This window comes from Lissotriton helveticus, chromosome 1_2 (assembly GCF_964261635.1).
Source record: "Lissotriton helveticus chromosome 1_2, aLisHel1.1, whole genome shotgun sequence".
NCBI lineage: Eukaryota > Metazoa > Chordata > Amphibia > Caudata > Salamandridae > Lissotriton > Lissotriton helveticus.
In genome coordinates, this window is record NC_136058.1 from 417,781,191 (window position 1) to 417,804,670 (window position 23,480).

General features: G+C 43.0%; 1 protein-coding gene across 2 annotated transcripts in view; it reads right to left on the reverse strand.

Moving 5' to 3' along the window:
• LOC144807245 (phospholipase A2 inhibitor and Ly6/PLAUR domain-containing protein-like) overlaps positions 1 to 23,480 on the reverse strand; it is a 104,055-nt gene that overhangs the window by 35,881 nt on the left and 44,694 nt on the right. The gene's annotated exons all lie outside the window — the stretch shown is intronic.

Below are 23,480 nucleotides of genomic sequence, written 5' to 3' on the forward strand. Positions count from 1 at the left end.
GTACACAGCATTATAGCAAGACAACAGTACATGCATGAGTAGTACGTCTACAAAGATACACACACCATTCCATTGCTATCTTAAAGAGCAGAGAGTGGGTCACCCCTCACTAATGCTCTCCAAATAAGGACAAGCTCTGTTGAACTGTCTGTCGGTTGTGCCATCACTGGGAAGGGAGAGACGGTAATGCTGCCAAATATGGTAACAATGTCCCTTCTTGCCTCTCTCTCCAAGTCTTATCACAAATTAGGAGTGGCAATCCTAATATAGAGTTGTGAGATCCCAGGGACCATTTCGTCCTCATTAGGGGCTCAATACAGATCCAGTCCATGATCATTGGTTTTGCATACAGACCAAGCTCCACTGAGAATGAGATGTTCAGGGCGCAAACATGAATTTAACTTCAAAAATGTAAATGTAGTAGTGCTTATATAACGCACGTATCACCCCCGAAGGGGTCTCAAGGCGCTGTACACATACCGCTGTGGAACCCTTCCTGGCCTTTCCCTGTGAAGTGCCCACTCCTGGGCATCCCCAAGGTGAAGCCAGGCATCCTAGCGCTGTTGGGGCCATTGTGGAGATTAAGCAAGCTATTGCCCAGAGTTGCAGAGTGGGACCCATGATTAGAATAGGCACCGAGGCGAGAATTATCTGGTCCGGGGAAATTGAGTCCAAGACCCGCCGAGGCGGGAATTGAACCCTGGTCCCAGGCCAGACCTCGCGTAAATATTTATCAAGGACCCCCTGAGTACATGGAAATACAGTTCCTAGACCAGGGAAAAGCAAGTGAATGATATATATCAATCTAGGCAACAAAGCGTAATAAGTGGTCGAAATTAACTGAGCTACAACATTGGTTTTTTGTAAAAAAGGGGAGTACAATTTTATTCACAAATTATTAAGACACAATAAAAATAATAATAATACACATTCACAATTTGCATTTAACACATATAACTCAATAGATTGAGAATACACAACAACAATGTTAAAAAAATGAAATAATCCAACGAAGTAAATGAAGGTACATAAAATAAACACAATTTTAAGAGAGAATGTGGCTAATTTAATCTCTACGCGCGTTTCGGCGAACCAGCGCCTTCTCCTGGAGCAGCCACGATAGTATCTAAAAAGGGAAATGTCATATAAGAAAACATTATGCACAATATTGTATCACTCTTAATATGTAACACATGAACGCTTTAACAATCCAATGTTATTCTAGTAGTCTCAGACTTTCCATTTTATTGTGACCGAACTTCTTAACATTACAACAATTCTTTTAAGGATTTCATTTCCTTGCCTTAATGGTAATCATGAATAAGCGACTGTAGTAGATCAATGAACCCAAGCTCTTTTATCTGTGGCATTGGTCACAGAGAAAGGAAGGTGTCTTAATATAATAAAATGACAATTCCCAACATTGGAAGTGAGAGGGTTCTTAAACGGATAGGTATTGCAGGGATTCTGATATTTATATCTCTGTAGTGGATCATTTAGCTTTCGTAGACGATGATACAAATAGCGCTCAAGATGGTAGCAGTCATCAAGAAGTTATCATAGCGGGACCTATATATTAATATACAGTACATTTACGTCATAGGTCAGGTCACTTACTTAAAAAACACGGAGTGTATTAAGGTAACTTGATGACGCAATCTGGTTTGTATGTACAACGAGTGTCCTTTCTTTATTTTTGTGATGGAGATATTCTAAACCATAAGAAACAGTAAATGAACATTGAAAAATTATTATTATAACAAGGTCTATGATTTCTTCACAACAAAGGTTTATTAAAAGGACAGGATTGGTGTTTACCTATTTTAATTGGAGTTCCCAAATGGATATTCAGCAAACACTGGTGTGATTAGTTGGTCTCAAGTGTTGATTTTAATTTCTATATTTCCTAAAGAAATTATAAGATCTTTCAGTTTTTAATGTTTTACTTTAACTAAGAAATTTGTAAAATACAAATTCTCGACATTATCACTTTGAAAGATGAAAGTACCTGAATTAGAAAGTAGAAGTTCGTTTAGACCCGCCGACCGGAGATAAAACGTGGTGGCCACAATAATACGTATTTATGTGATGCCGAAAAGATATAATCCTCCTGATGTGGGGATATTTATTAGCGATGATTACCTATAAATTAGATGGAAAGTATTCTGGCATAAACATCTATACAGTATAATTATCAGATAACAACTTCTTAACTTAATCTCTAAGAGGGAAAAAGGACTGATGGTTACCTTTTTGCTTATGCTCAAAGGCGGTCGATTCAGATGGTTAAAATAACTCCCTGTCTGTGAGATAGAAAAAATAATAGGGAAGTCGTGTTAACAGCTGTTCACTAAAGATAGCGAGTCAGCTAAAGAGCGACTAGGTTACGGGTACCGCGCTTAGGACTTTTCTAAATCTTACCCAATTGATATCAACAGGGCTCCAGAATTCCGGCGGCGGGACACGGGGGTTCTATGCTCCTTCCACGAACGATGGCGTTTTAAGGCTTTATGGACCGCTGTTTATATACCCTACTTAATTAAGAAATTGAATGCAGCTGACCTATGTACAGAAATGAAGAGAGGACCAAGAAATTAGAAAAAGTTAAAAAAAGGTAAAAAGAGGACTGGGTTCTAAAACGGAATGTCGCAAATGGCTCCCAAGGATACTGCTGCTTGTATAGACATAAACGACGGTGTGGAACGCATTAGACGGCCCAACCAGTCGGAGGAATAAAAATAGAAAAGGGAACTACATTCTAAATGGGCACTAGAGTCAACTCTACCTATTGGTAAATACCGATAATGGGACAATATATCGGTAACGCACAAGAATTAATTGCGAAAGTAACAATAGACTCGTTATGTATGTAATAACCGTCTGCGCAATATTCTATGAATGAAAAGATTAAATCGTAAGAAATCTCGTGCAGCTAAAAATTACGTTTGACAAAACCATAAATATAAACGTGGTGAAAATCCATACCATTTACAATTTTGGCAAATTATAAATAAATGAGCTAACGAATAATTAAAAAATAACTGAGAAATTGATAATAATAGTAATAGCCCAGGCCAGACCTCTGCATCAGGGTCTGCCGCTCTAACCAGTGAGCCACACTTCTCCACTCCACAAAACCCATGACATATACTGGAAGGGGCCGTCAGGAACAGTGCACCCGACCCATATCTGGACAAATCTAATCACCCCACTTCCAAGAACGGAGAAGACAGACAATACACACAGACTTCCTGCGTACATGAACATATTTTTAGATATACTGCTATTTGACTTTGATTTCACCACCAAAGTTATTGTGTGATGTAGTTATTAAACCAAGCAGGAGCTCGGACCACAACCACATTTAAATATGACTTTGTGTTTAAGCAAGACCACAATAGTTCAATTGAACATGTCTCATTACAAGTTGCACCAGGAAAAACAATTCCTACTCACAACACTCCATACACAGCAGTGCCCTCAGCTCACATGCTATGGCAAAGGGGAAAGTGAGCCTTAGAGGGACATTAATGAGTGCCTCCACCATTTGGAAAAGGAAAGCATAGCCCACCAGAGGGAACTGTCCATGTAAATGTTAGAATTGACCCGCTCTTAAGAATACACACAATGTAATCAATGTTCCCTCAAATTTCTTTCCTCTGTGTGCATCAGTGTAAGGTCTATGTGTGCTGCAACCAAAGCTATGTGCAGCAGTAACCAGACCACACATGTGGGTGCAGCGCTGTTAGACCTGGCATTTCTTGGTGGGATTACCCCTGACTTTTTGCCTCTACCTCCTCTACTTTTGATGATGTGATGGATTTCGTTTGACTGGCTTAGATGCTTTGGGCACTTTGCCACTCTGATCAGTGTCAAAGTGCAAGTGCTCCCTGTGTAAAGTGTAATGGTAATTGGCTGTGCATGATTGGTATGTTTGCCTTACTAGTAAAGTCCCTAGTAAAGTGCACTATGTGTGCCCGGACTGGTAATGCAAATGCTACTAGTGTGCCTGCAGCCCTAATTGTGCCACCCACACAAGTAGCCTTAAAAAGAGAACTCAGGCCTGCCACTTCAGTGCCTGCGTGCAGTTTGTTAAACTGCCATGTTGTCCTGACAAGTGCACCCACTTGCCAGGTCTTACCCTTCCCTTTCTATGCACATCAGATACCCCTATCGTAGGTCCAAGGTACCCGCCTGGGCAGGGTCCAGTGCATGTGAAAGGTAGGACATCTACTGAGGTGTGTACCATGTCCTGACAGTGGAATGATCTCCATTTCGTTTTTCACTGTTGAAAGGCCATCTTGCCCATAGGATAGGAGGGGGAGGCTGTGTAATATGTTTCCAGCCTATCTTCCCAAAGGTATAAGATGGAGAGGTGAAGTTTAGTATGCCTGAACTCACAATTCAATAACATATCTTGTTGTGAAGGTGGTTTTTGCATTGTGTGTTTAGGAACCACTATTTTAGAAGTGGCTGGGTTTTTGTGCTATAACATTTCTGTGTGTGGATTGACTGTCTGGATCTTAAAGTGATAGCATCTGGGGAATGTTTTGACCCAGGGGAGCAGGTGAGACAGAAACAGGCTAACCTGCATCTGGAGTGTAGGGGGAGGAGTAGCCCCTAGAAGTGAAGAGGCCTGGGCTGCAGCCATAAAACAATGGCTCCATACCCTGCTGAGTGATTAAGGATCCAGACCCCAACTATCAAAGGAAAAAGGTGTCACTGGCAGGGAGACACCCAGAACTGGTTTGGACAGGCGCCATTGCCCCCCTGAACACAAAGACTTCAAAGACATTTAGGGGTATAACTATGAGAGCTTAAATCCCTGAATATTGGAATGGGAATTGCAATTGGATTGTTCAAGATTGAAAAGGATTGAATCTACTTTGTGGTTAAGAGGAACCTCTGCCAAGGAAGATACCACTGAAGAGACTGAAGGAAATGACTTAACCTTGCTGTGTGTTCTGGGGCTGGCCTGCAGTTTGCTGTTTTAACCAAGGAAGAGTCTAAAGGGACTTTGCTGTGTGCTGTGTCCTCCTGCTTGAAAGGACTTTGCTGTGCTGTGTCCTGAAGTAATGTACCCACATGGGCCTGAGATGAGCTGGCTCCCTGTTGTGGAAACTCAGGAACACCAAAGTTTCTAGAAGTGTCTCAGCGACGCTGTGTGCGTAAACTTTTTGCAGCCTGAGACCCTCAAAATATTTGCCCTGTGATCATGGGCACCAGAAGTTCAAGTGTGTCTCAGCAAAGCTTTGTGCGTTTGCTTTTTGCAGCCTGAGACTCTCGGAAGAATTGCCCAGTGATTGGGGGTGCCAGGAGTCTAAGTGAGTCTCAGCAACGCTCTGTGCGTGTGCTTCATGCAGCCTGAGACTTTTCTGAGGATTGCCCTGTGACCGTGCGCTTCAGAGGCTCAAGGGAGTCTCAGCGATGCTGTGTGCATGTGCTTTGTGCAGCCTGAGACCTTCTTGAGGATTGTCCTGTGACAGTGCACACCTGATGCTCAAGGGTCTCTCAGCGACGCTGTGTGCGTGTGCCCTGTTGCAGCCTGAGATCTCTATTATCATCATCGACTCGTAATCAACCAAGTTGCATCGGAGGCCCAAGTTGCAAGAGGCGGAGAAGAGAGTGAGGTCGCACCCCCCTGGTTACATGTGTTGGCGCCTTGGGCGGGGTGCTGGCTCAGTGAGAGATGCACCGCTTCTGGCAGCGCGAGCCTCTGTTCCAGCTCGTATCGCGGCCTGTACATGCCAAGGAGTGGCAGTACCGGGGCCGGAGCGTGGAGCTGCACTGTGGTTTACACCAGATCCCTGTTGGGGTCATATGTTGACCAAAGCTGACCGCGAGTCAGTACGAGGGGTGGAGAGACCGTCTGAAGCACCTTGATCGGTGCTGGTGTATATTACGCATTGCAATAATGCTGCTTTACAAACTACCTGATTGTTGTTTTAAGCATTGCATTCGTTTGCAGAATGAACTACCTGAGTGTTGCATTACGCATTGCATTATTTCTGCATAACGAACTGCCTGATTGTTGTATTATGCAATGTATTCATTTGCATCACTGCATTATTTTTACATTGCAAAGTGCCCAGTTCTTGCTTACAAACTGCATAGCCTTGCATTAGGACTGAATAGGACCACCTAGAATTGCTCATTATTACCGCCAGAATGTACAAGAGGTGGCTGACCTAATAACTGCTCAGAAGGTAAATTACAAATACGCATATGTTGGATTTTTATCGTGTGGTTTCATCGTATATATCTTTTTATGTCAGCTTATACTTCTTTTTATATGAAACTCATGTGGAGTCCTTTTGTGGTGTCACCATTGGGTCACTGGGAGCTTGGTTGCAAATACTTTACACATTTGCCTTGAAGATAAGCCTGGCCGCTTGTGCCGAGCTACCAATGGGATGATCAGCGGTTATCTGAGAAGGTGTCCTTCCTTTCCCTGATGTGGAAGCGAGGGTCCCTACTTGGCCTACGGTACCTACCTCAGCCAACTAGGGAATCCCGGTTCTAACAAGTGCCAAATATCACTCCAAACGTTTGCTTAAAAACATGAATATACAGTGTATTTTCTCACATACAGATCCATGTGAACAGTGTTAAGGGAGGTTTGAAACCCCCCACATAGCAATTTGAAACCATTGCAGCTATGTTGCTGCATTTCTTTTCTTAATGGAGTTGGGCTGCGGGGTGATTGTTTGCATTTGTTAAAGTTTTCATGTTACTTGCAGCTCAGGACGGGCGCTGCGATTAACATAAAAACTTTAGCAAATGCTCTCTTTGAGCAGGAAAAATACAATTATAATAACTTAGTTATTACAATGTTATTTTTCGGAGTTTCAGGGCTGGGTTAGGTTAGGGCTGCATCAAATGCATTTTAATGCTGGTGTTCACATCACCGCATTAAAATGAATGTGTCACTCATTCTAGCGCTACTCTGACAATACTGCATTTGAGGCTCACTGCCAATGAGGCTGCACCAGCACGCTAAAACTGTCTAACATATACGAGCAGGCAACTGCACCTTCAAATTTAAAATGCCATGTTTCAGAGATAGCTTGTTCATGAACAGCGCTGAGCAGGCAGGCCAGAGTTTAACAGATCAAAAAGCTGTGTCACAACCAGCCTTCCTGTGAGTCCACTCTGGGGGTACCAGCCATCACGTGTGTGATCCATGGGGCTGGTCTTGCCTGCTGTTTCCCTCAATAACACCACCCTTTTGGTGACCAGAAGCACACATATGCTTTGAAGATTGGACACACTGGCGGGCAGTAGCTTTGATTTTCCTTGCCGCAGCCACCAGCAGAGAAGTCACATTAACTGAGCCTCTTACACAGGATGTTATAGTTTTACAGACTGCTGGGCCCATTCACTCCAAAGCCCTGCATCAGCCTGGACAGAGATTGTTGACAAAACCGTCAACTTCTCAGCCCCTGCCGTGCCCTCTGGACATGTGTACTTTTAGGAGCCTTAGGCACAGTATTGGTCTTGGCACTTAATCCCGGGACTTGATTGTTGTCAGAGCAGCACACAAGTGTTTAAGAGGGACTGGCAGAGGTAAGAGGCATTTTAAAAAACAAACCTTTAATCAATATTTTTGTATGATCTGGGTTTAAAGCAATATTCTCTTATATACTTCAAAACACTTGGGGGCATATTATCAAGGGTGGCGATATTGAATTTTCTCCGCTTTAGCGGCCGTTTTCGGCCGATAAGCAGCGATAATTCTATCGCCCTATTAGCAGGCTGTTGCTAACAGCAGTTAGCGACAGCTTTTAGGTGATAGCGAGCGGTTTGTGGTCCGCTTTGCATGTTAGCGATATTTATTGCTAATGACATGCAAAGTGGGTGTCCCCAAACTGTTAGCGACTGAAAACAGTCGCTAACATCGCTATCACCTATTAGCAAGGCAGGCGTAGCGATAGAAATATTCGCGCTAAGCGCGAATATCTCCAAATACTAACACCTGCCCAGACCAGTTCTTAGCCATGTTGTCTAATGGGAGGTGGATAACATGGCTAAGAGCATTTCGCCCTTATTGTGTGAATATCGATGTATTCTCAGCAATATTCACGCATTTCGCCACTATCGCCGGAAAATTTATCGCTTTCGAGATAAACGTTGCTAATAGCACGTTATCTCAGCGATACATTCCGGCGATGCTCAGCAATAAAAAAATCGTCGCTAAGCCTATTTAGCGATAAATATTGCTACTTGTTGGTAATATGCCCCTTTGTTTTGAAAATAATCTGCATTGCCACACTTTTGAATCATTGTCGTTTAACTAGTGTCACCATCAATGAACCTTGCTTTACCTCCAACCAAGGCAATTTCTTTCTTGGAAAATGGACTGCTTGAATTTCAGGTCGCTAACCAACCCTTACCTCAGTTACAACCTTCTCCCCAAAGATGGGGTGCAGCAGTCTTACTGCCTGGTCACATGGTAGCTGCTGCTGAGGGCACATCATTTCAGGGTTGAATATTAGGTTTTCAGGGAAAAGGATTGGTACGTGATTCAGGATCCCAAGAGTAAAGAGTGGAGCTTTCATTAGAATAATCTGCAAGCTGCAAAGAGAAGGGAATTAAACATCTTTCAGCGATTGAATGAACACGCAGCTCTGCCGGGTTTTCTCCCCTAACTGCCGTACATCGTATGTCCATAGGATTCCCTTTCTTTTCCAACTCCAAGCACCTATATTTTTTTGTAGTGCCTCTGTCCAATCATGTTGAATCACCTCATGCACTGTAGCTCAGCCATTCTAGTAGCAAGACGATCATTAAACCTTGAAGTAGTCTTCTTGTTTCTTAAAAGCACCACACGTACAATTGTCAAAGTGGGTGGGATTGGCAGGGCATGGTGGGTCCATACCTTAATTTAATACATTCCGCTATCCTTCTGTTTTTTTTAAACGCATGTCCTGGGAAGGCAGAAATAGCCAAGGCCCACAGATAAGGCTCAGCATTCATGGCATTTCGGGGTGGGGTGGTTAGAGAAGGAAAATGACTCTGTCTCTTCCTTCTTGCCCAGAGTAGACAAGGACAGTGTCCACTTCTGCTCTTCCCCTTGCAAAAGCACTCACTGATTTTTGAATAATGAGTGTAAAAGCATTAAGGTAACCATGTTGTTCCTGCTTACATTTTACTTGCTTTACTTAAACTTACATTACCTATGAGTGTTTGCTTTTTCCAGGATGTTACTTTTTTTTTAGGCAGCATATTACTCTCGTCTAATGCATAGTTTGAATTGAGTCGCATCTAGGTGTTTATATCGGGGCACAATTGTGTTGTAGCTGAAGGCAGTGTAAGTTTCTCTCAGGGGGGCAGTATGGTGTTCGGTGGAGGAGAGGATGTGGTACTATGGTCAGAGCTGCCGAAATTGAAACAGGGGAACTAGTTTCAGCCTTCATGACCAGTACACCGGACCACTCTCCAGAGGGACAACATGTCCTTGCTTGATCTTAGAAGACCCCTCTAGATCTTGGAAGCCCTGGTGTCTTAGTACCAACAGGTGGACCCTAGCGGTGGCAAGTGTGTGTTAACCTTAGATGCCTGACAATCACAATCCATACTGAAGCACACCCTAGCGGGACAGTGACTCTATTACTGATGTCACAGGACCCTTGAAGAGGGTGGCTCTAGGGCGGTGCGATCACACCGGATCTGACTTCGGGCGGGGTATCAAGCTTGCAAGTATATTAAGTTTCTAAAAGCACTTGCTGACTCCTTCCTGGCCTCTAGCAATTGTAGGCAACAATAAAAGTGTCATGATAACTCTGGTGATTAATGTTCTGCCTAGAGAGACAGAGTTTTGACAAGTGGAAGTTTTGGCTCATGGAAAGGTAGCACATAGGGCTTATTTGCCTGATGCAAGGAACATGTACCATCCAGATCACAAAGTGCACATAATGTAAATAGGTCAGTGGATTACTGCTTTCATCAGTGAGATTCTTTTGGTACTTGCAGTTTATAAGTCAAAAGCCTAACATAGAACAGTGAGCTATTAACCATCTGATTAGCCTAATGTTGCAAAAGGTGTTCATTTGAATAGAAATCAATTCTGATTATGAAAGAGAACCCCCAATCATGGTATTAAGTTCTAAATTCAGAGTTTGGGTTTCTCCAGACCAATCACTATTAAACTACACTGCCTACTTGTATGGATGTCATGAGACTCCTACACCTTGTAGTCCTTTGTCTTATGTGACATTTCCTATATAGAGATTTACACACAGATGATTGTCTCTGTGTAATGAGGGTGATGTACAGTGCTCTGACACCCTACACTGGTATCAGTGGTGCTGTAAATCAAGTTAAATTAATCTGATCCAGGGCATGGCAATTGAGACTTCAGGGGCACTGTTTAAGGGTGATAGTGAGGGAATCAGTGGTAGAGGGAGTCAATGAGGGGCACCAACAAACACTGTTGCACAGGGCTCCACCATCGCTAAAGCCGGCCCTGCCCTTGAGGCAAGGCCGCCTCACCCATTGGTTAATCCGTTGGCCTTGTTTCAACAATAGTTTCTGTAACTCGGCAATGCAGGATTTGCACACACACCAAACTAAGTTCACAAAATTCAAGGTCTCTCTGCTTCATGCACAAGCACTTTTAACATGTGCTGCCTGCTTTGGACCCACTGGTATTATGCCGAAATAGAGGACAACAATATGCTGCAGTGTTAACTAAATTAAGAAGCAAAAAAAGGCTGCAGCATAATGTAGTATCTGCAAAGATTTTACCTTATTAGTACCAGTGTAACATACAAATGCAGCAGTGAGAAAGGTGATCAGTCAACCTTTGCAAAGGGCCTTCCGCTTCACAGAAACACAAGTAGCATTTTTTAGTAACGTTTGATCCGTTTGAGCTACAAACAATGTATTACTTAAAATCATCAGATAATGTAGCAGATGATGTATTATATGGCAAATATGTCAAAGCTATAATTATGTAGAAAACATGTGCATACTGGAATATTTTGCCATTCTTGCTTGAACTGCTCTTGTGGAAAAGGGAGGAGAAGTGCTCATGATAGAAACTCCATGGCTCGGAGACAAATGGTTTGTGCTTCCACTTGTAAGCGTATTTGGGACACTCTGGGATTGGAAACAAATCTCCCTTTGTATGCAACGTATCCCGAGCAAAATCAAATTATATACAAAACAACTGTCAAATAAGACATCATGTTTCAAATTTTGTCCTCTCTGGTCCAACTTCCTGGTAGAGGATGGAGACATCATTGTCCAATTAGCAGACCAATATCTCAAGATATCGCAGGCAGGGGTGCCCCCCTTAGAACCCCCTAGATATAGTGAACCAGTTTTCAGAGTTTTACTCATCGATTTATCACCTCTGCAGCCAAAGTTAAATGATATCCTTTTACCACTTTGCCTACCTTTCTTCGTGGCTAATGGACGGGTGTATCTTGTGGGTAGGGTAATATTACAGAGAAGAAAGTGGTGGAGGCCATATCATCCCTATCCACCTGTAAATCCCCAGGTGAGGATGGCTTCCCTCGAGAATGTTACGATACAGGAAAGGCAACACTGCCCCCTCTGTACACAAGTGATTCTCACAATAAGGCAGCACTCGCTCTCATTCCCAAAGAGGATAAAGGCACCCTGAAATGTATTAAGTACCGCCCGATCTAGTTGATTCATGTAGAATGTCATATTGTAGCCAAAATCCTGGCAGTCAGACTAGGGAAGGTTATTCCCCAATTGATCCATATTTCTCAGGTCAGTTTTTTACCAGACTGTATCCAGCAATCATTTGTTGACCCTTGCCCACCTTTTGTGGCATGTCCAGGATGATGAAGAAGAGAAATACACAAGGCAACAAGGCAACAGGGATGTCACCAGAACATTTAATAGAGAATCAGATTGAAAATGTCTGCACTGCCAAAAGGTTCCAGAGGTCCCTGCAGGTTGTGAGAGTAGTGGGAGAAGCGGGTGCTGCAGTGAACCGTTACCTGGTCATAGTCAGGATAAAAGTAAAGCTGAGGAAAGCCCCAAAAAAACAATGCCAGAGATATAACACCACCCTCCTCAAAAATGTACGGAAATTAACGGAATACTCAGTCACCCTCAATAAAAGGTTTCAAGTCCTGCAAGAACAAGAGGATGAGAGAGAGCCAGGAGAAAGTCTTTAAGAGATGATCGAATAATCAGTGACATTAAACTTCCAGGAGATACTGGGTCCAATTAAACACCGCAACCACAACAAGATGATGGACAGAGTGCAGACACATTTTAACTACTCAACTCCAGTCAAGAGATCTGGGTTGAATCCATTGTTCTTTTGCTCACGAAGCCACCCTAGTTTGGATCCAGCCATATGCAAATCAGTCTTGACCGTGATCCTCATTGGAACAGTCCAGCCAGAACTGCAAAGCCAGGTCCTCCCAGGCCTGGAAACAAGCATTGTGGGACTAGTTTTGGGGCATCACACCTCATCAGCCAGGCTAGCTTGAATCTAGTGGCACAGTGAGCCCAGGTCTCATGTCTGGTCATACCCAGCGCACTTAGAGTGAGAAAGCAAAAGACACACAGATGATGGACGGAGTGCAGAGCAAATCCAAAATTCACCCCTAGTCAAGAGATCTGGGTGCAATCTATTGTCATTTTGCTCACCATGCCTCCCCAGTCTAGACACAGCCATATGCAAATCAGTCTTGAACCTGTTCCTCTTGGGAGCAGTCAATAGCAAACTGCTAAGCCAGGTCCTACCTGGAAAAGAAACAAGTATCCTGGGACCGGTTTTAGAGCATCACCCCTTATCATCCAGGCTGAATTGAATCCAGTGGCATAGTGAGCTTGGGACCAATGTCTGGGCATACCCTACCCACTTAGGGTAACAAATGCAAAAAGAGCAGATGACGGACGGAATCCTGAGCAAATCAAATGTTTACCTCCAGTCACAGATCTCGGTTGAATGCATTGTTTTTTATGCCACAACATTCCAGTTTAGACCCAGCAATATGCTACCAGTCTTGACCCCTCTCTTCATTGGAACAGTCCAGCCCGAACTGACAAGCCAGGACTGCCCTGGACCGGAAACAAGAATCCTGGGATTGGTTTTGGAGTATCACCTATCATCAGTCAGGATAGCTTGAATCTGGTGCTTCAGTGAGCACGAGACCCATGTCTGGGCATATCCTTCCCACTTCCAAATCCAAAAAGAACAGATAATGGACAGAATGCTGAAGTAATCAAACATTAAGCCTCAGTCAAAGGTCTGGGTTTAATTAATTGTTTTTTTGTACGCCACACCATTCCAATATAGACCAGCCATATGCTATCAGTCTTGACGCCTCTCTTCATGGGAACAGTCCAGCCCGATCTGCCAAGCCAGGACAGCCCTGGACCGGAAACAAGCTTCCTGGGATTGGTTTTGGAGTATCATTCGTCATCAGCCAGGCTAGCTTGAATCCAGTGGCCTACCAGTCAGGAATCTTCGGGGCCTCTTATGAGGGAATGAACTGCAAGATAGTCCATGGAGGACAACTCACAGAAGACTTAGAAATGAGGACCACAGTCCACCTTGATTGTTTCCTCTCACATTTTTTCTAATCAGCAAAGCAAGGGCTACTTTCATTCAGTTAAAGAATGAAGGCAGATGCAGAAGAAGCCAGGACTTGGAAGCATTATTGGGTGACTCTGACGACTGTGGTTACCACCCTGTTAGTAAAAACAGCAAATTTTAATATTGTAGGTCATTTGAACCTTTATCTTGAATTGAACCTAGACACCGATATCTACAGTTGCTTAAGGGACATGGTAGCATGTAAATTCACTTAATTGGTTTCAGGCACCGCATATCTGGCTTGACACCTTCAGGACCCTGTTTTTTCTAATGTTCCCTTCCTAAAGGTCCAGACCCCACTCCCTATGACATGGTCTAAGCACTTTCTTATTTCTATATCTATAAGTCTTGAAGGCACTAATTTACCGTAACATCATACTCCTTCGATTGAATGCCGTTGGCAGAAGCTTGATTCTTGGCACTCAGAGTCCCAAATGTTCTTCAGACATGGAGGCAGCTAATAGCTCCTTCCTGGGCTGGATCACTCAATACAGGTGCCATCCTGCTAAGCTGACTCATTCTAAAAGACCTAAGGCCAATCTTTAGTTTGAGGAGTCCTTGACCCTAGCTAAAAAAACTGTAGGGTGCTAGAATGAGCTTGGAGATGCTCATATGAACTCGAAGCCAAACATGCTACATTGACACCATTAAGGCTTATCATAAACTGAGGCAAGGGTGGATCGTTTTGCAAACAAAATATAAACTAGCAGCAACCCTACTAAAACAACATTTTCTCTTCTAAAGGGCACAATGAAACCCTCATTAGCTGGAAAACACATTATATCAACTAACGCTTAGTGTGAAGAAATGGCCAAGTATTTCATTGGGAAAGTTGAGTGCGTTTACCACAATTTTGGTCCTGATAGCAAGAATTGGCACTCACATTCAGTGCTGTCCTTAAGACACCCTTCCCCATTTGCCCTGATGACCCTCTCAGACCCGACCTTTTCTAAAGTTTCAGGATTGTCTGCTTCCTAATTGTCTGAAATGTATATATCTGTTTTTGTCATCAGCCTCGGATCCGGAATTGTGGAGACATGCAAAAGTTGTTCCATTGCTTAAAAAACAGCTCTAGACACTTCTAAGCATGAAAACTTTGCCCTAGTTCTCTGCTTCCTTTTTTTGCTTATTTTATGGAATATCATATCAGTGCCACTCAAGCCCAGTTTCTGGATTCCAGCTCTATTTCAGATACCTCCAAAACCGGTATTAGACCCCTGCACAGCACGGAATATGCTCTGTTGGTAGTCATAGAGCTTCTACGTGTCTCACTGGATGAAGGCATATCCTCTGCTTGAACTAAGCGCAGATTCAATACTGTCTCTCGTAAGATCATGTTGCACCGGTTGCAGGAGATTAGTAACGGTGGTAAATCTCTTTACTGGTTCAGTTCCTTCCTTTCTGACAGATCTTTCCAAGACATCTCCCTGCCCTACCACTCCCAGAGTCTCATCTTACAAATTATTAAAACCGCAAGTATATTTAACATCTTACTTTAGCCGGCATTTAAAAAAGAGTTTCATAGACTACAGGATGGGCTTGCACGATTCGAAAGGCCTACAGACGTCCTGGAAACAATCTAAACAAACATCACCGTGTCGCCTGTGTGGCTATCAAAAGGAATCCCTAATCCATCTTCTATACGTAGGTTCAGCAGTTAGGGCTCTGAGGAGACAGTACTTAAAAGCTATTTTTAAAGAACTGAACATCCGCACGTGTAGGCAAGCCGTAATACGCTGGCTGGACTGTTCCTCCATAATTCTGGCCTGCCGAGGAGTAAAATACCTGGTAGAAGTAAGAAAACTTTTACGTCTAGCTGATCAGGAGGAAATCAGAGAGGTGTGACCGACAGGGCATGGGCCCTGCGGAGCCAGTTGTGCAATAAATGGACTCAAAGTAAAACATATTAAGAATTTAACTGGTTAGGTGTTATGGATGTTGGACTCAATTTTAATCATTGTATTTTCAATATTTTATGCGTTGGTAAAATACCTACACGTGTAATCAACAGAATATTATTTATTGCAGTCTGGTTTTAACAGTGAATGCAAAGATATTACATTTTTGGGCTATTTTAATTAATCATACAATAAACTTGAACTGAACTGAACTGAACACTCCCAGAGTCAAATGCTATTCTATGGGGTCCCGCAGGGCTCTTCATTGAGCCCCACTCTCTTCAATATCCACATCCTTCCTTTGGCTTTGGTTGCAAAATCTCACAATATCACCCTGGTATCCTACGCTGACAACCACTCTACACAGACATCTACTAATTTCAAGAAGACTTGGTTGTCATCTTCGAGTGGATGGTTGCCAATTGCCTTCATTTAAACTTGAATGAATCTGAAATTCTTCTCCTGGGGAGAGATACTTACCTATGGGTCAACCACTAGAGGCCTCCCACTCTAGGATTATCCTGCAGCCTACACCTGCGGTCAAGAACTTGGGAGTCTGGATAGACAGTACCCTGTCCTTTGAATCTCAGGTAAAATCAGTAGCAGGCATCTGTTTTGAACTCTTACAAGGCCTTACGAGCCCTAAAACCATTCTGGAACTCTTTGACTCTGATTCGCGTTAGATGATCATTCAGTCCAAAATTTTGTCTAGGCCGGACTACTGCAATGCTTTGCTTCTTGGGTCTAATAAGACAGTGAACAAAAGGCTCCAGCTAGCCCAAAATGCTACAGCACGGCTTCTTTTTTCTCGTCCGATGCATTGTTCTATCTCTGGTTTTATTCACTGACAGCAGTAACTCCCAGAGGAGCATACAATTCACTTAAAGGCACTATTTAATTCTCATAAAATCCACACAAGCTCTGGCACCACCATCTTTGCTAACTTGTTTCACCCCTATGCACCTTCTAGTGCCTTGCACTCAGTGGACCTCCACTTAGCCAATGTGCTCCGGGTGAGAAGAGGAAGAGCCGATGGGCGCTCCTTCTATTCAAAAGCCAACAGCCTAAGGAACTCTCTGCCTTTATCTAACAGGTGTATCCATGACCACTGGGCCTACAGAAGGGCCATGAATACCTGTCTATTCTCTGTCTAGGTTAGTCTTCCCCTGCTGGTCTTGCCTTTTCCAAATCTAGCGCTGGGACACCTTGTTGCTAGGTCAGCCATGTGCTCTATACATACACAAACATACCATAACGCCAGTTCAGTCAGAAGCAAGAGGTTGAAGGAGGCACGCTTGACTGACTTTTGTCCCTCCCACCCACCCTAAAAATCTTGTATTAGAGATGTTCATCATTTGCTAGGAGAAGGTTTCAATATAGAATATTTATTATCTCTTGGTCACTTGGACAGGTGGCAGAATTCGAGGAGATCGAGACAGGCAGGAAGGGTTAGGGGCATTCAGACTATCATCGGATAGAGGAAAACAGGGTAGCGAGGAATGAGGCAGGAGGACGGCAGGGGTCGAAAGATAGGGGTTGGGGAGGAGGCTTAGTTAGGACAATGTTGGGGAAGTTTGTTGTGGGGAATTGTTTAAGGTTGGGGGCGATAGAATATGTCTATGTATTAGTGAAGCCTTTGTTTCCATTATTGTAACACATGAAAATGCTTACCTCTCCAATAAAGCGGCCTTTTAACCCATTTGGCCTAATAGTAATGCTCATTGCCTGATTGGTGAAGTGCCATTGTTTCAGCCTGAGGAGTCTTTGACTATTGGCTCACCATTGGAGTGCATTAATTATGCTGAGAGAGCTGCTGGTGGAGCATGGATGGTCTTTTGTGCAGCGGAGTTACTAGAACTAGTGCATGCTGCCAGTGTGTGGGCCTGTTTCTGGGTGCGGTCACAGCGTGTTGATGCACCAATTCCAAAACAAGGTCTGTGGATATTCATGCACACCTAGGGGCCGATTAGGATGGCGGACGGACTTGCGTCCGTCCGCCACCCCTGAGTAGGAGGGACCGTCCGCAGGGGCAGCGGCGGTCCCTCCATGGCAATTAGGATGTGACCGCCACCCTGGCGGTCACATCCTGTATGTTTTACATTGCGGCGGATGCTGCTTGAAGCAGCACCCGCCGCAATGTAAAAAACGAAAGCTGTGCATTTGCATGCACAAAGCGGCAGGCACCGCGCGGTGCCTGCCGCTTCGTGCACGCAAAGGCAGGGGGGTACCATAGGTACCCCCCATGTGCACCCCCCACGCAACCTTCACCCAGGGGGCCCGCAACGGGCCCCCAAAGTGATTGTCCGTATGCTTTTCCACGGCGGAAAACCCACAGCGGAAAAGCATTACTTTCCCTGCATCCTGATATGGCTGGCGGTGTCTGATAGACACCGCCAGCCATGTTAGTGCTTTTCCGCCGTGGTCGCCTTCCGACCGCGGCGGAAAAGCGGCGGACAGATTGTGAGACCCACCAGCCATCCTGATTTGGCGGTGGGTCTTTCAGGCCTCCTCGGCGGATTTCCCGCATACTCCGGGCCGGCGGTGGCTTCCGCCGGCCCGGAGTATGCGGGAAATCCGCCATCATAATGAACCCCATGTTTGATGGCGGCCATCTTAAGTTGGCATGATTTGCGTTCCGGCATCAATTGACAGTGTATTGTATCAGTGATCCGTACATTAAAAGCATTCAAATAGTTTTTTAACTCACCGAAATGGCTTGAGGTTTGCATCCACTTCTGGAGATCTCATCACATGTGTTGGTTCTCAAGTACTGTAATACAGCATGTGTGAAACCCGGCCCGTTGGATGAGAGTCCGACCAGCACCGCAATGATGTCCTTACTTTTGTCACGTAAACAAGGGAAACAGGCTGTGGCCATTTTGAGCACACAGTGGAGGCAGTCTACATTTTTTAAATCAGTTGTTTGGCGCTATGGACACCAGCTAAGATCAAATCTCTGATGATATAATTTTGGCAAAAGCTTAACATTCATTTAACTTGATATTTACATGCATCAACAGAAATTGGCAACCTTTTCTGAAAAGGACTTGCACAAAATCAGTATACTACATGTGACAACAGTGATTGGCAAGGTTGCTATAAAAAAAAATATTTGATACATTTTCTTTTTTGCTTTTCCTTGCGAGTCATTTGATGTGCTTTATTTCTGTGCAAGGTTGCTCTAATATTCCGTGGTATATTATTAGATTGGTTATAATGCAAACTGTTATTCTACCTAGCCCTTTCTTACAGGAACCAGGTGAGCCACCAGTAAAATGGCAATTATGCCATCAATCTTTAAATGCATACTGAGGTGAAACAGATGGTATGAAATTTAAAGCGGATAGGACATTAAGTTTACTCTATTACTATCTGGGAACTGAAGGTCAAAATGTATTTGGCCATTTACCAGAATACACTGATGTGGACAATAAAGAAATTAATGATTTTCAATTTGCAACTGAGTGTATATTTTGAAAGAAAAGTTTATCTTGTTGTTCACAAACACATTTTTTTTTTGCATTTTATTTGCAAAGGTCTGGAATAATTAATCAATTGACGTTTAAGTGACAGCTTTAAAAATGTTGGCAAGTTACTGTGAGTTTGAGCGGTTCACATCATAAATTGATTTAGTATCAAATAGTATGTAGATTCAATTCAAAGTACCGCAATGCATTGCATAGCATTAGGAGTGAGTTGACTTAGATGTTGAAGTGCATTCAGGAGAAAGATATTGAAAAAGTGGATTCTACACCACTGTTGTCACCTATATTCTAGTAAAGTAGAAAATAGGCAATTTGTGCTTGTGTGGATCTAATATCTCTCAACAATACAATCAGGGTTGAGAGCTACCCTCTACCATAAATTGATGATCTGATTACAGCAGTAGGTCACTTCAAATGGTTCTCGAAATTGGATCTTTGAGGAACGTACCATCAGATAGCACAGAACAGACAATCTGTTCACTCAACAGCTTTTGTCACACCTGTTGGGGCATCCCAGTTTTACAATCATTTGGAGTATTCTCAGTGGCATCAATATTGCAAAAGGGTTATGACTAGGATGCCGAATGATATTCCTAATTTAGCTATCTTCAAAGACAACATTCTTGTGGCTGCTGAGAGAGACACAATAAAGTGTTGGAAGAGGCTTTAGTGACCTTGCAGAAGAATAGGATAAGTGTTATTTGGCGTGAACACAATTTAATATTTAGGGCACCTCCTTTTTAAAAGGATGGGGCCGAACCCAAACCCAGCATTATGGAATGCATTATTAAAGCACCCCATCCAATAGATACAGAACAACTATGTTAATTTATTGGGATTTGTGAGTTGTGTGTAAAGTTTATTTGAAATTGTGCAGGCCTTACAGCATGTTTCAGGAGTCTCTTAAGGAAAGGTGCAGATTGTATTTGGATCTTAAACTGTCCAGATCAAACACTGCACAATAACAGTTCCTGCACTCTAAGCATATGTTGAGGGCTGTGAGACGTATGTTACAGTTGATGGCAGTTCAAATGGTATTGTGGTAGCTCTATCACAAATGGTTGGAGGGAATGAAGTTACAGTTGGATTTGTAGCAAGGAGAATGAAGGAAGTGGAAATGAGGTATTCGGGTATAGAGAAAGAAATGCTAGCTTGTGTGAGTGTAGAAAAACACAGTCAGTACTTGCGGGGATGGAAGCTTTGGTTAAGAACAAACCCATGAATCCTTGCTAGACATGTGCCCTCATACTCACAGATTCTCATTCATTCACGCAGACACTCCACACAAAGTCACTCTTTCATATGTTCTCTCTTTATCCCTCATTCACTTATCATCACTCACTAAATCCACACACCCTCCCTGACGTTCATGTGTGCACTCTCCCCAGCCACTCACTCTCCCACTTCCACTTTGCTACTCAGCTTCATTTTTAATTACTCACTCTCAATCAGAATCACTCACATATACACTCACCCTTATTGATTCCCATTCATATTCATCCACAGTCACACTCATAAACCCACTCAGATGCCTACTCTTAGTGATTGTCACTCCTCCACACACACACACACACACACACACACACACACGCACACACGCACACACACATATATATATGAACACAATCACTTTCTGTCACACATACACTCTCACACACTCACTCGCAAAAATGCACAAAACAACAACTTTTCTTTCTTCAGTTGATTCCTCCCTTGGTGACTCATTGTAGCAGCAGGATAGGAATCCTCCACAGTACACTCAATTAGCAATGCATGATTCCTACACCAGGAACACGGAGCCAGACAGAGCAGAAGACTTGCCACAAGCATCCCTCCATCTTCCAAAAGTGCTGGATCTCACTCCTGCTGTCCTGTGTCTCTCTTAATCTGTTTCAGGTTTACTTTACTCAGTGCTTGAAAGCTCCATTATAGCAGATATTCTGGTTTACCTGAGTTATGCACAGCATGTCTGCTAAATAAAATGGATTGTGCCTGTGTGAGTGGACTGTAATATGGTTAAGTCCCTCATACATACTCACTCTGAGCTTTTGTCTACACAGTGAAGCCTCATTCAGTAGATGACTTGTGGCTCAGCTCCTTCCTCCTCTTGATAGAGCAAAGACTCGTAGAAAAATCTGCTCCTTTAACTTAACAAGTATTATAAACAGTTTCATGTAAAACTAATGCGCACCACATAAATATGCAGGTTAGTTAGGTTTGCTAACACTAATAACATGAACGAAGGACTAAACTTCTTTTAACGGGGAAATATTTTCTGGCCTTGCGTCAACCGCATCTATGTGGTAAGAGGTATTAATGCTTGGAGGGAAATTCTTGAGCATGAGCAAAAGGTAATGGAGTCTTGAAGACTCGCGTCCATGGCATCTGCTTGCTTGAAATGAAAACATGCAATTGTACTAATGTTAATGCGGGGAACGTTTAAAAAAAGTAAAGGGGAATAGAGTAGAAATGGGTGGTATACAGTGAAACATTTATTTTTCAAGTAATATATGTCTTTCTGACTTTATCACTAGGGCATATTTGGGCCTCTCATGTAAGGCTGGAGTGGGCTGAACCACGTGATATTCGTGCATGGACATTGAAAGCTGATCCCGAATGATGACACTAAGTTCGGGAGATGGACAAGGTCTCAGGATGCTTGAACCTGAGAACAAGTGGTGAAAAGTTACAGTGAAAGGATTCACATGTCGCATTTTTTACCAATTGTTGTAGATGCAATGAGAATGCGGATGGAAACAAAAGTTGTGAAAAAAAATTAAGGGATGGGTTTGCGAACAATTATTTAATGGAATAAAGTGATATGTGAGCATCAAGTGATGATCTCCCCCCTTGCCTGACTAATCCGATTTAGTATTTTTACGATATTGAAACATAAATGGGTGGAACATGTAGAACAAAAGGTGTAATTGAGGTAGTCTTAGTTAGTTAGTCAGAACTGCTGGAACGAGAGATGAGAGAACCGAAAGCTGAGGGAGAGATGCTTTGAGAAGCTGATGAAGAACCAAATGCAGAACCTATTATCATAACTAATTGAAATAGAAAGAAGATCGTGGAATAATCTCGAGAAGGAAGAGAGTGTCAGAGAGCGGTGCAATGCTGTTGTCAGTATCTTAGAGAGGTAACTATCCTGTCCTGAAGCCTTTGTCGACTGATCTATCCCAGGGGACTCTTATCATTCCTTTGGCCTGGGAGTTGGCCTTCACTTCATTCTTGGTAATTATATTTTTCATGATTTAGATGATTTAGATGTTCTTTTCTCTCTATCCTCTCCTTTTCCTTAGACACTGTCCATTGAGTAAGTTCATAAAAATGTTGTTTGATGATTTAACTGTGTTTCTCTCCTATGAAAAAGGGTGATTGTATTGTGTTTTTGAAGTGGTTCACACCTATTTAACTTAGATGAAGATTTAAACTTACACTGAGTCTGTGGTTATTTGATTGATTGTATAGAAAATGTAATATTTTGTTCATTATCACCATCAATTAGTTCAACCAATGGTCCATCAACCAGAGAAATGAACTTTTTGATCGGTGACAGGTTAGTTAGAAATAAGAAATAACTAATGTTAAATTGTGAAACATAAACTTTGACTCCAGCGGTTTACTCAATTTAAAAGCATGTTTATGGGCCCAGGTGAGTATATGGTAGTGGAATATCTGTTGTTGGTACGCCGCTGGATCACTCCCGTAATCAGGAGCCTGGAAAGGCCAAGGGGGCAGACCTGTGCTTTGTCGGTGTTCATGAAAGTTGTGTTCTCATGGGCACTGCTAGCAATAAATAAATAGGAGTCTGACCAGAAGTGAGCGGCACTATTGGTGGCTCACAGATGGCGTTTTAGGGACCTGAAAACCTCATTGATGAGCTGCCACTGTTTCGGTCCTTTAAGGGGCCTTTTCGGGATTATAGCAACTGGTCCTATGATCAAGCCTGGGGACGCTTGTATCTTGTTTCCCCTTGTCCCAAAACATTGTCTATATTTCCTTTTTTTTGAGGTGCATGTTTCTCAATAAGAGATCTTCCTATGTACACTTAATGTGGGGACCAGTACCCACTGATGAATGTTTACTTTATTGTGGGAGAAAAATAGTAGAGGAGGGCAAGTAACCTTTTACTCACGGTTAAGAAAAATCTACATTTGAAAAAACTTTATCTCTGGCCCATACCTTTGAGAACATGTTTGATGGCAACAAGGAAGTTGTTAGGAAGGGTACTCACTCACAATCTTTACTTCCCTATATATGCTTACCCTGATATGACATTTTATGGAGTCAATCTATATGAAAGTTGATATTATGGGCTCCATGTTGTTCTTTCCTTTACATCCATCAGAGGTGTGGGTGCTCTTGATTTTGGGTTTAAGAGTTAGGGCAAGGAAAAGTGATTTAGAGTACTGAAGATTAGTGGTGAGAAGTGGTGCCACTTTCTGAGTACATATGCTGCCCATCCCCTCTGTTACTGGAGTCAGAGACACAGTCTATACAATCCTT